The sequence below is a fragment of the Palaemon carinicauda genome, chromosome 35 (assembly GCF_036898095.1).
Source record: "Palaemon carinicauda isolate YSFRI2023 chromosome 35, ASM3689809v2, whole genome shotgun sequence".
NCBI classification, from domain to species: domain Eukaryota; kingdom Metazoa; phylum Arthropoda; class Malacostraca; order Decapoda; family Palaemonidae; genus Palaemon; species Palaemon carinicauda.
The window spans coordinates 66374019-66386518 of NC_090759.1; the positions used below are offsets into that span (position 1 = coordinate 66374019).

A 12500-nucleotide genomic window follows, 5' to 3' on the forward strand; every position below is an offset into this window, starting at 1 on the left:
ATTGGCCCCACCTAGCGTGTGATGTGGGTTCTTGTGTTGGCAGCCCGTTAAATACAAATCAAAGATGGCGGTATCGTATAGGCCAGGGATGGGGAACCTGCGGCCTTAAGGACCATCAAGTGCGGCCTTCTACGGCCTTTGATATATGTACGATATGTGTAGTTGATTTCTGCTTTACACTGAATATTGTGTTAGAAATCATTCTACTGTATCTACACACACACAAACATGTACATACAGACAATAGGAGAGTTGTGTTCAGTGATGTACCTCCTAGAGAATGGAAGCTATTTTTCCTTGATTTCAATGAATCCTAACTAAATGCAATTAGCAGTTTCCTTGTCAGCTGCAACAGCCGTTGTAGCTGACAAGGAAAAACCGTTAGTTGCAGTGAGTGATTTAACGTATGATGGAGGAGAGAGTTCCTGTTTTGTCCATCTCCTCACTGTGATCTATGTTAGTTTTAGATGAGTCAACAGGTTCCAGATTTTTGGCATGAAAATATTTTATTTGTGCTTTCACTGATGAGTTTCGATTGTATGAAAAACAGCTTCCCTTAGGTAACCTTAACGCAAGAAAAAGAGGAACAGACATTTTAACTTCAATAAGCAATGTCACAAAGGAGGACTAAATTTTACTTCCTTATTATAATAAGTTATGCACTGATGGTGTTCCAGCTACGATGGCTAAAAAATAGGGATTTATCGAACATCCCCAGAAAGCAAATAATTGATTTTTTTTTTCAATGAAAACAGCTGTGTTTAAACAGATACAATTTTCTACTGGGATGTTGCATTTTTATGAGATGTGATTGCTTAAAAAGTACCTACTTGCCATTATAAAATATTTTAAAAGTTTATATTGTTGATATCTATAAGCTATCTTTTCCAAAAGATTAATATTATTTTATTTATCACTTCAATACAAAGTAATTTGAAAATGACATGCTTTCGATATTATTCATTTACTTACGGTAGTTTGAAAACTACCCAAACTCGAATGAAATATTTTGAAATTTAGTTTTCAATATAGTGCATTTACTGATTATTTGTATAAAAAGTACTTAATTCAAATATTTGAAATTGTAATGCTTTGAATTTTTATAAACCTGACACTTTAGATTACTAATAAATTACTTTGAGGATAAAATAACCAACAAAATTTTATGCGGCCTTAAGGAGCATTGAGGAATTGAAAGGAAAAATAAAACATTCCAAGAACAGCAACAACATTAAAATAAACATTACCTATTTAAACTATACAAACTTCAACAAAACAAGAGGAAGAGAAACCAGATAGAATGTGCCCGAGTGTACCCTCAAGCAAGAGAACTCTAACCCAAGACAGTGGAAGACCATGGTACATAGGCTATAGGACTACCCAAGACTAGAGAACAATGGTTTGATTTTGGAGTGTCCTTCTCCTAGAAGAGCTGCTTAACATAGCTTAAGAGTCTCTTCTACCGTTTTTCATCCAAAAAAGGGTTCCCTACCCCCTGGTATAGGCCTAACCAAGGTCCTTTAATGGGCCTACGCTTTTCAATTAGTCTAAAATTTGGAATCACCAATACTTGTATAGACAAAAGCAACAGACGGATACTTTTGAATGAAATGATACAAATAAGTTGTACGCATGAATGTAACAAATGGAAATAAGAGTGGAAGTAAATATTCCATTGTCGCTTTTGATGCTGTGACCTCAAAACGAAGAGCTGCTCAAAATTCTAGATAGTAAACTTCGTCAAAGTTTATGTTCATAGCGAACAGAATATTAAAAACAAAGTGATAAGTCAGACTTTGAACAAATGAATAAATTGTTTACAAATGAATATTCTTCTGATATAATACTATATAGATATGTTTGTGATAAAAAATGTTTTTTTTTCAGAAATATAAGTACAATAATATATATATATATATATATATATATATATATAGAGAGAGGAGAGAGAGAGAGAGAGAGAGAGAGGAAGAGAGAGAGAGAGAGAGAGAGAGAGAGAGAGAGAGAGAGAGAGAGAGAGAGAAATATTAAAAATTATGCATGATGCTTGTTTACCTATGTATAGTTTTATACAAAAAAAAATGTTTAAGGCCGCACTATTGAACAGATTCTGTATGTACTTAACTATACCTACATCTACTACTTGAATCTCTCTCTCTCTCTCTCTCTCTCTCCTCTCTCTCTCTCTCTCTCTATACGGCTGGCAGCTCCCATTTCTCGGGAACACGGCCCAAACCCTATATAAACCCCTACATTACGAATTTTACTGCTGCTACTGCTTCTTAATGAGCCGTAGTCCTACATCTAAGAGAAAGAGAAAAAATGTAAAATCTACGATCTAGAAAACGACCATGATAACATTAAGATGTCTTTAAATAAAATAATAATAATAATAATAATAATAATAATAATAATAATAATAATAATAATAATAATAATAATAATGATGATGATGATGATAATAATTAATACACCAAACCCTATTCCAATAGTTAACATTGCAGTCACGTTTCAATGGAATCTGTTTTTAATGGTTTACGTCTCTCTCTCTCTCTCTCTCTCCTCTCTCTCTCTCTCTCTCTCTCTCTCTCTCTCTCTCTCTCTCCTAGATGTAATCCCAACGGTCAGCTAGCAACTAGGAACCTCATTTGCTGCATGTGAGAGAGAGAGAGAGAGAGAGAGAGAGAGAGAGAGAGAGAGAGAGAGAGGAGAGAGAGAGAGAGAGAGAGAGAGAGTTGTTGCTGAGTTGTCTGGTGTGGGGTAAAAATATTCCAAGTGTTGGCGGCGAGAAGAGTTACATGACTACGTAAAAATATAAATCAAATACTGTTTTTAAATATGCCTATTTAGAATAGGCCTATTTCATTTAGAAACTGTAAGAATCAACGAGAAAAAGTCACAAATTAAATCTCAATTTGAAAAAATTGTTTTATCAAAGATCCCAGAGAAAATATAAAAAATTCAACATTACTACGATCAGGATTATACGAGAGAGAGAGAGAGAGAGAGAGAGAGAGAGAGAGAGAGAGAGAGAGAGATTTATTGCAAACCATTAACACGATTAGATCCCAGTTCTATGTATAAATACAGCATAGACCATTTGGCTCAAGTGGAAACGTAGAGCGAGGTTAAGTTAAACGGAATAAAGTTGGTGTAGACTTCAGAACACATACAACCAATATAGACGACTTAGGCCATATAAAAATATGATAATTATGAAAATAAGTATCCAACTTTACAGCTTAGTTCAAAGGATCTTCTCGTATGACTAATGCCAAACAATTTAGTAAAGAAATATATATAATGCAATCTTTATACTCTTCAGAAATAGCTTTAAAAGGTACATTTTGGAGAAATAACTACTAATCCTGTACGAAATAAACAATTAAAAATAACTTAATAGATACATTTTGGAGAAATAACTACTAATCCTGTACGAAACAAACTAAAAATAACTAAGTGTTAACTTGTAACTGGGCATCATGTGTTACTCATTTCACATGTTCGTGATTATGTGTAGTTTTTAGGGTGTTTCCAACATTTCTTTTTTAGAACTTAGACAATGGCTACTACTACTACTACTACTACTACTACTACTACTACTACTACTACTACTATCTATCTATCTATTTTGGTGGTGGTGGTGGTGTTCTTAAAAAATTTTATTTTCCTTGTTTCCTTTCCTCACTGACCTACTTTTCTCAGTTGGAGCCCTTGGCCTTATAGCATCTTGCTTTTCCAACTAGGGTTGTAGCTTAACTACTACTACTACTAATAATAATAATAATATCTCGTCTCAGGCAGCTCTACTGAATGGCAATACTTTTCCACGAAACATTAAAATGGCTTACAACCGTAAAAGTGTATGTGTGAGATGGCAGAAACACATGGCACTGAGAGCCTTATTGCCTTATTTTTTGTTTGGGTTCCCCCAGGTCCCTCAGTGTGAGGCACCTCGTATATCCACCAGAGAGTTGCTAATACATCTTCCGGTGTATTTTGCATCTTCCAGTCTTGGATGGTCTGGGATGCATCTTAGGTATTTATCGAGCTGATTTTTAAATGCATCTACGCTCACTCCTGATATGTTTCTTAGATGAGCTGGCAGCACATTAAATAGTCGCTGCATTATCGATGCTGGTGCGTAGTGGATTAATGTCCTGTGCGCCTTTCTCAGTTTACCTGGAATGCTTTTTGGCACTATTAATCTACCTCGGCTTGCTCTTTCTGATACTTTAAGCTCCATGATGTTTTCAGCAATTCCTTCTATTTGCTTCCATGCTTGTATTATCATGTAGCGTTCTCTTCTCCTTTCTAGACTGTATAATTTTAAAAATTGCAGTCTTTCCCAGTAATCAAGGTCCTTAACTTCTTCTATTCTAGCAGTATAGGACCTTTGTACACTCTCTATTTGCGCAATATCCTTTTGGTAGTGTGGGTACCATATCACATTGCAGTACTCGAGTGTACTACGCACATAAGTTTTGTAAAGCATAATCATGTGTTCAGCTTTTCTTGTTTTAAAGTGTCTGAATAACATTCCCATTTTTGCTTTACATTTAGCCAACAGTGTTGCTATTTGGTCGTTGCATAACATATTCCTATTTAAAATTACACCAAGGTCTTTAATTGCTTCCTTGTTTGTGATTGTCTCATTATTAGGTCCCTTGTATGCATACACCATTCCTTCTCTGTTTCCATAATTTATTGATTCGAATTTATCGGAGTTAAATACCATCCTATTTATCTCCGCCCATTCATATATTTTGTTTAGATCTCTTTGTAGTGAGTTCCTATCTTCATCACAAGTAATTTCTCTACTTATTCTTGTGTCATCGGCGAAACTTCTCACTACGGAGTTTTCAACATCACAGTCTATGTCTGAGATCATAATAACAAATAGCAGTGCAGCTAATACCGTACCTTGGGGCACACCAGATATTACCTGGGCTTCATCTGATTTCTCGTCATTTGCAACCACTATCTGTTTTCTGTTTTGCAGGAATTCTTTTACCCATTTTCCTATCTTTCCCACAATATTATGCTTTCTCATTTTTTTCTCCAATATGTTATGGTCTACCTTGTCAAAGGCTTTTGCAAAATCTAGATAGATCACATCTGTGTCTTTTTCATTTATCATATTATTGTATATGTTTTCATAGTGAGCTATCAGTTGGGTCTGTGTACTTTTTCCAGGTACGAAACCGTGTTGACCCATATTAAACAAATTATTTTTGACCAAATGGTTCATTATTTTCTTTTTTATTACCCTCTCATACACTTTCATAATATGTGATGTTAGACTAACAGGTCTATAATTGCTTGCCTCTAGTCTTGATCCACTTTTGAAGATAGGGGTTATATAAGCTAATTTATGTTTAACATATATCTCGCTCATATCTATACTCTGTCTTAGCAGTATTGCAAGTGGCTTCGCGATAGTGTTTGCAGTTTTTTTTAACAAAATCGCTGGAACTCCATCTGGTCCGGCTGCCGATCCATTTTTAATTTCGTTTATAGCCGTGACAATATCTGCTTCATTAATATCTATATCCGTTAGATATTCAACATTTTCTTCTCTCATTTCTGTTTCATTATTCTCATTCGCAATTCTTGGCGTGAACTCACTCTCATATTTTTCTGCTAATATGTTGCATATTTCCTTTTTTTCATTCGTTAGCCGTCCTTCAATTCTTAGAGGGCCTATTTCTATTCTCCTTTTATTCATCTTTTTTGCATAGGAGTAAAGTACTTTGGGGTTTCTTTTTATATTTTGAAGTGTCCTTTCTTCTAAGTCCCTTTTTTCATTTTCTTTCGACTGTATAATCTTTTGTTCTGCATTTTCTATCTTACATTTTATTTCCCTCATTTTCCACACATTTTTTTCTTTTGCAAGATTTTTCTTCCACTTTTTAATTTTCTGAAATAAGATCCTTCTGTCTCTTGGTATGCACGTCTTTTGTTTATTGTTTTTTTTCGGTACATATTTTTCAACAATTTTCTCCAGTATTTTGTACAGTATATCCGTATTTACCTGTATATTATCACTTATAAATACATTTTTCCATTCTTTATTCAGTTCTTCATTTATTTCTGACCATTTTATATTCTTACTGTAAAAGTTATATTTTCCATATCCTTCCCAAAGTTTTGTGCTTTTATTAATTCTGTGATCACTTGCTTTGGAATGAACTATCAATTCTATGACATTGTGGTCTGAAATTCCCGTGTTATACACTATTATTTCTTTAACATAATTCACCTCATTCACAAATACTAGATCTAGGACATTTTCCTTTCTTGTTGGAATGTGGTTTATTTGTTGCATATTATGTTCTAATAGCATATCTTGAAGCTTTTCAAATTGCCTCTTATCTTCTGCGCTACTATTACTATCTTTTTTTATATGTATACATACAACCACTTTCTTCTATCCGTTCTTTCCAATCCACGAAAGGAAAGTTAAAATCTCCGGATAGGAGTATATTCCAGTCTTTATGGTTTCTACATATATCATCTATTTTTTCTATTATTATGTCAAACTCCTTAGTGTTTGGGGGTCTGTAAACTACAATATTCATTAGTTTTTCAAATTCAAATTCTACCGCAATCAATTCACATTCTGTGTTGCTGTATTTTTCACATACTTTTCCTTGATTTATGTCTCTTCCATATATTGCGGTTCCCCCTTGATTCCTATTTTTTCTGTCTGATCTATAAGTTTGGAAACCCTTTATCTGGTCATCACTGCCAGTCTCTTGGGAATACCATGTTTCACTTATATTTAATATATCTATTTTTTCAATTTGGGTTAGTTCTTCTAAGAACTCTATTTTCCTTTTGGAGTTACTCGTGACTAAACCCTGTGCATTCATTACTATTATGGTTTGTGTTTCATCCCCATTATTTAATATTGGTAATAATATGGATTCTCCCATGCTTCCTTCCTGTTCTGATATGATGTTCTTTTCTTCATTTCCCGGAATTCTGCCATTAAAAAATCCAACTTTTCTATTATATTTGCTCTTTCGCCTTCATATTTATTTGTGTGTGTATACCTGCAACTGTCCCCATATCTGCACCAGCCCCTGGCATTATAGATGCATTCTTTGTAGTTGGGCTCTAAATGTGCAGGTTTGGGTTGAAAGCCCTCATATCTTGGGGCTCTTGGTTCAAAGCGCGGTTTATACACGGCCTGCTTTTTTGTTTCTTTTTTTGTTTCTTTTTTGCTTTCATTTTTCTTTTCAGTTTGCTGAGTTTTCTTACTTTCATTCATGGTTGCAGGATGCATATATCTACATTTTTTGTTGTAAATGCATCCTTTTCCTTCTTTTAGGTTTTTGCATATTTTTGGATGGAGATCTCTGCATTCGTCTCCATATCCGTCTAAATACGCACATTTACCATATATTTCATAATTATGGCATATCTTTGGATGCTTGTAGTAGCATCTTTCGCCAAATCTGCAATTCCCTCTTTTCAGCATATTGCAGACTATATCCTTCTTTTCTATTTTTTCTTGTTCTTGCTCTTCCCTAAAATTATGTAGGTCCGGGTAGAGTCTCTTGGGTCTATTATTTGTTTCCATCTGGTAATTTATTTCTTCATAAGTATGTTGTTGGATGGCATCATAGGTTATATCAATGATTTCTTCTGCATCCTTACACATATCCTGTTCATTGTTCTCTTCTTCTTCTTTTTCTTCTTCTTCTTCTTCTGTTTCTTCTTCTTCCTCTTCTTTATCTTCAACTATTTGCAGATTTAGTCTCGACTTAATTATATTTTCTATCCAGACTAAGCATGTTGAGCAGAATACCTTTGTGTCTTTATTTTTTATTTTTTGCTGTATTTCAGCACATGTGGGATGTGTTGGGACATGACAGGCATCACATTTTCTAATCAATTGTTGAGGATTATTAATGGAATACCATATCTTACATGTATTACACCATTTTGGCATTCTTTTTCCCATTGCATCAATCAGCATATTCACCATATTGGACTTCTTATTGTTCTTTGATGGAATGTGTTGATTGATGTAGACTTTCTTTATAAGTCTCTTTATCACTTGGATTTTCTTTGGAATTTCTTCAATTATTTTGCTGATGTTTTCCGCAGATTTGCTCCAGTTTATTGGATCATATTGTTTCAATATGTCTGCGAATATTTTTCCGTCACATTGGTTGACGTTACTAGTGACCTCTGTTATCAGACGGTCGAGCTCCTGTTTCGCCAACTCATGGAATTTATTTTTGCTGAGTCCAGCGATGTCTCTCCAAGCCTTGCCCGTGTTGTACATAGCCATCTTGATTAGATTTTTAGTAATTCACAAGATAACTATTCTATGCCGACGTTTTATCCCACTTCTCCGACCTCAAACTAATCACTGACTATTCACGAAAACTTGTAGCTATATTGCACTCGATAGCCTTTTGTTATCCGCGTTAAATCATGATATTTATAGGATCGCAAAAGTGTAATCACTAACCGGCACACAGATAGAGAGAGAGAGAGAGAGAGAGAGAGAGAGAGAGAGAGAGAGAGAGAGAGAGAGAGAGAGAGAGATTACCATTACCATATTCGAGGTTGAAAAGTAGATCGGGACGACACGTATTGGTGCTATGGGGCAGCCGACAACAGCTATAGGAGCTTTGGCGCCATCCAGACTACAGGAAAACGATGCCGAGAGAGGGAAAGGCGATTGTGGGGCGGGGTCGGTCTAGTTACGCAACCTCTGCCTTCATTTTTAGCATCAAGGGGAGGGAAGGACGATAAGATATTGCTAACAGCGTGGTTTAGATTAAGCCTTAAAATCGTAATGGAACTAAACAATTGAGCAAATAGCAGTACAGATATATCAGTTTAATCGGTATTAGTACCAGTGAATGTATGGTACTTATGATAGTCACTTCAGCCACAAAAATAATTTGATTAAAATTTCCTTCATGATATAAAAATCAAAAGGTAGATTTCTTTGACGAAATGTTAATACAGAAATGGTTTCACGACCGTTCATCAAAACTCATAACTTTTCACTAGCTCAACTAATACACAAATACTAACATAGCCACAGAATTAACTAAATGATGTTGAAAAAGAACTTCAGGAAGAAATTAAGTTCCTTTACAGGATACAGGGCACAAGTCACTCGTTGAGACACTGCCGCTAGAGTTATGGGGTCCTTTGACTAGCCAGACAGTACTAAATTGGATCCTTCTCTCTCGTTACGGTTAACTTTCCCTTTGCCAACACATACACCGAATAGTCTGGCCTATTCTTTACAGATTCTCCTCTGTCCTCATACACCTGACAACACAGATTACCAACAAATTCTTCTTCACCCAAGGGATTAACTACTGCACTGCAATTATTCAGTGACTACATTCCTCTTGGTAAGGGTAGAAGAGACTCTAGCTATGGTAGGCAGCTCTTCTAAGGAAAGGACAAACCAAAATCAAACCATTGTTCTCTAGTCTTGGGTAGTGCCATAGCCTCTGTACCATGGTCTTCCACTATCTTGGGTTCTCGGGCACACTATTCTATCTAATTCATCTTCCTCTTGTTTTGTTAGTTTCTTTAGTTTACATAGGAAATATTTATTTTAATGTTGGTTCTGTTCTTAAAATATTCCATTTTTCCTTGTTTCCTTTCCACACTGGGCTATTTTACCAGTTGGGGCCCCTGGGTTAATAACATCCGGCTTTTCCAACTAGGGTTGTAGCTTAGCAAGTAGTAATAATAATAATAATAATAATAATAATAAGTGGACCTCGGAACAAGAGCCTAAAATTTGAGAGATTTCGTTGGATATGGATGCATCGCTGTGTCGGTGGAGCGAGTGTTATGAAGATTTGTTGAATGCGTAGGATAGAAAAGGAGAGCTGTGTGACGCGACACTTGAAATGGTTTGCGTAGACTGAGGATGCTTGTGGGAGCGACTCTTAAAGTACGTCCTTGCAAAAAAATGCTATATTTTTTTTTTTCATATTTTTGAAAAATTTTTGAGAAAATTCAGGCATTTTCCAAGAGAATGAGACCAACCTGACCTCTCTATGACAAAAATTAAGGCTATTAGAGCAATTTAAAAAAAAATATACTGCAAAATGTGCTGGGAAAAAAATAACCCCCTGGGGGTTAAGGGTTGTCCAAATAGTCTGGGGGTAAAAGGGTTAAGAATATAAATCGGTAATTAAGGGGTTGAAGAAATAAACGACACCAGAGTAAGAATGAAGCAGGAATGAGATGGGGAATGGTTGATGTTTTCAGAAGATACAGATCATACAGTACTGATTGGGGATGGTGACGAGAAACTGCAGAACTGGTAAAAAATGTTAGATAACTGCATACATTGTACTACAATACATAGTCGTAGTGAATGATACGTCGAGGGAAGATTTGAATGGAATGTATGGTCAGAATTATGAAAAATCTTATACAACATGAAGGAAGAGCTAATTGGATGATCGTGCTAGAGATTAACATCCAGATAAATGATAAGGTACTTAATAGAGAGCGAGTTTTTCTCCAACATTTTATGATGTGAGTCAGCTGCTGATGAGCAAACAAGAGAAAATTACTCAAAACCTCAAAGAATAAATAAACTAAAAAAGTTATCTGGATAAAAAATCTCCAAATATCTAGAAAGTTTTCAAATATAATAGCCTTATGTGCAATTTAAGAAAATCTTGGAAATGTTTCTCAGAGGTAAATATACAATCCGGAATCTCGTCTAAAATTTGCACCATGCACTTATTTCGGTGAGGTTTATGTTGAGAGCTTCAGCAACCACATTATATTCTGGAGATTGGATCGATACAAAGAGAGTAGCATCACCTGCATGAATAACAAGCTTATGTTTAAGGCCAAGAGCTAAGAACACTAACCACAGGATAACTACAGTAGACATTGTATTGTATTCACTGTGGTATCCATCAACAACTACTTTTAGCAATAGATTAGTTGAAAATTCGATAACAATGCTGAGAAAGGACCCAACAAATCCCTACTGTTGAAGTTTGAAAGCAAGGGGTTCATAAATGACCGTCAGAAGCACCAATAAAGTCAAGACCAATCATACGAACTTCATGACCTCATGAAGAAAAGTCAAGACCAATCATACGAACTTCATGACCTCATAAAAAAAAGTCAACAGCAAATCATGCGAACTTCATGGCCCCATGAAAAAGTCAAGACCAATCATACGAACTTCATGACCTCATGAAGAAAAGTCAAGACCAATCATACGAACTTCATGACCTCATGAAGAAAAGTCAAGACCAATCATACGAACTTCATGACCTCATGAAGAAAAGTCAAGACCAATCATATGAACTTCATGACCTCATGAAGAAAAGTCAAGACCAATCATACGAACTTCATGACCTCATGAAGAAAAGTCAAGACCAATCATACGAACTTCATGACCTCATAAAGAAAAGTCAAGACCAATCATACGAACTTCATGACCTCATGAAGAAAAGTCAAGACCAATCATACGAACTTCATGACCCCATAAAAAAAATCAAGACCAATCATACGAACTTCATGACCCCATAAAAATGATATCTGCACAATAATGGAGATTGTATGGATATCATCACAAGCTCCGAGGACCCTGTGAAAAGCCAAACCGCAGATTAGGGAATTTATAGAATATTACTTCCAAATATCCCATAAATTATTTGCAAACAGGTGCCCAGAAACTTACAGATATTTCTCATTCAGAAGTTTCATATACGAAAATTAGATCATCCAATTTAAGCAGTAATTGGCGGGAAAAAAAACTGCTAACTTACGGAAAATATGAGACAACTTGAAACTGCAAAAAATCTAGTGTCTATAAAGATACCATTTGGGTCTGCACTTCTGTTGGCATCAAAGTCAAGGAGAATAATATTAATTTCACGTGACCGCAAAGCTAAACAAGTCAGATTAGTGTCAGGAAAACGGGAATCTGGTAAATTGAGTGGGGTCATTTCACTGATTACTGTCAAACACGACAGCCAAGAGGATAGTTTGTTTATGACAAAATAATTGTGATTTATTCTGACTACACAAACACGCACGTGTGTACACACACACACACACACATATATATATATATACATATATATATATATATATATATATATATATATATATATATATAATTTCAATTAAGCTATATATTTCAATACATTAATATCTGGATTCTCTTAAAGACCTCGGGATTAGAGTCTCGAGGCGAAATCATTCAAAAGGCAATAGCCTCTGACTGGCCGGGATTCGAACCCTGGTCCAAGATGTTTGTATGACAGTGACCGTACCATTTAGCCAGATGCTATTGTCTTTGAGTGATTTCGCCTCGAGACTCTGACCCCGAGGTCGTTATGAGAATCCAGACTTAATGTATTAAAATATATGGCTTATTTGAAATATGAAAAACACGTTTAAATGTGAAAAATTTATTATATGTGTGTATATATATACACGAACACACGTAGACACAGCATATGGTAGAG

At 35.3% G+C, this 12500-nt stretch overlaps 1 protein-coding gene across 9 annotated transcripts in view; it reads right to left on the reverse strand.

The window, feature by feature from the left end:
* Positions 1 to 12500, reverse strand: part of LOC137627825 (annexin B9-like) — a 236275-nt gene that overhangs the window by 45839 nt on the left and 177936 nt on the right. The gene's annotated exons all lie outside the window — the stretch shown is intronic.